The sequence below is a fragment of the Macrobrachium rosenbergii genome, chromosome 52, assembly GCF_040412425.1.
Source record: "Macrobrachium rosenbergii isolate ZJJX-2024 chromosome 52, ASM4041242v1, whole genome shotgun sequence".
Taxonomy (NCBI): Eukaryota; Metazoa; Arthropoda; class Malacostraca; order Decapoda; family Palaemonidae; genus Macrobrachium; species Macrobrachium rosenbergii.
In genome coordinates this window covers 34,329,083-34,330,545 of record NC_089792.1, presented here as the reverse complement: position 1 = coordinate 34,330,545, position 1,463 = coordinate 34,329,083, and the positions used below count along the sequence as shown (strand labels likewise).

Below are 1,463 nucleotides of genomic sequence, written 5' to 3'. Positions count from 1 at the left end.
GCCCTGTAAGCGATATTGTGCGACAAATTGTCGTACAATGTCTGTACGACTTGCCAATTCCGGATATAGAAAAGGAGAAATTTACTTCAGTGTCCCACTAAAACTACCCATTTTCTACGATAAGAGCTTGTTCGTTCTCTAAAAAAGTAAACAAAATATAAAAAAAGTAAATATATATCTATTTATCTCGATATTTCGAACTCTTTATCACGGATGTACCTTGCCAAATAGTATACATATAATATTTTATATTTCTCAAGATATTTTTACTGCGTGTTTTCGGAAATATCAAATTATATAAGTAGGTAACAGTTCCAAACAGAGCATCGGGTTTTACCAGGCGATAAATCAGCTGGGTGTGTGTGTATATCCTAGTGCTTTGTGACGCGTTTCCTTTTCGGATTTTCTCACCGTGCAGTGCATTCACGCAGTTCCATTGCTTAAGCAAGAGAAGTACCACTCTTATGTGGGAGAAAATTGATCGACTGAGTATCGTAAGTTCGTTACAAGGGAGGGATGAAGCAAACGAATTGTCTCGCCTGGGATAGGCTAGCAGGACACCAGAACGCCTGCGTGTGTAAGTAAGGGATTTGTTTTCTCGTATTAGTGATATTCTAATTAGTGATTACTACCCAGTTTTTCATAATATAATAATTATACAAGGAAACAAAGCTTGATTTTACTGGTGAGTTGTCGTCAGAGTCGTGAATTGTGTAGGCTTGGTTGGTTCATTTTTATTTATACTTTATGGCCTCCCAGTTGTCTGTTTATTTGTCTCGCTCTCTAATATCTAAACGGAAAACATTTACATTGGCAGCGTTTACAGGTGATGTAGAAACTTTATATTGATAGCATATATTTTTATAGGTTATGAGGAAAACGGGGGTCATTGTAAAATGATGAGAATAAACCGTTTCTAGAATACCATGTCCTGGCCTAACCTCATTAGGGCATTTATTTTTACAATTTATATTACGAAAAAAATTGGCACTGGTAGCATATAGCCTACTATATTTTATAGGTAGCATACACAATTTCTTATAGGTTATGGAGAAAACATATTGATGGCATATATTAATGAATTTGTGTTATGAAAAAAACTTTTGCACTGATAAATATATATATATATATATATATATATATATATATATATATATATATATATATATATATATATATATATAAATATCTTTTACTGTAATACAGCAGCCCTTTGTTAAGAAAAAGTTGAGACTTTTGAACTGTGCAACCATGGACTTGGAGTTCAATTCCCTGTTTACTGGTAAGATGAAGAGTTAGAGGAATGTATTTCTGGTGATAGAAATTCATTTGTTTTATGCTATAATGGTTCAGTGATTCACAAATGTTGTATATAGTCAATATTAATAAGCTAACCAATTGGTTCTTAGCCATATATAAATAATATATAATCCTTATATTTATATATATATATATATATATAT

The 1,463-nt window shown here is 32.1% G+C and overlaps 1 protein-coding gene across 1 annotated transcript in view; it reads left to right on the top strand.

Annotated features, from left to right (window-relative positions):
- Positions 1–341: 341 nt before the first annotated feature.
- The window catches only part of LOC136833799 (protein unc-13 homolog 4B-like), a 251,818-nt gene continuing 250,696 nt past the window's right edge, over positions 342–1,463 (top strand). The window contains exon 1 of the mRNA XM_067096060.1: positions 342–577. The gene's annotated coding sequence lies outside the window, so the exon portion shown is untranslated. The remainder of the gene's footprint in view (positions 578–1,463) is intronic.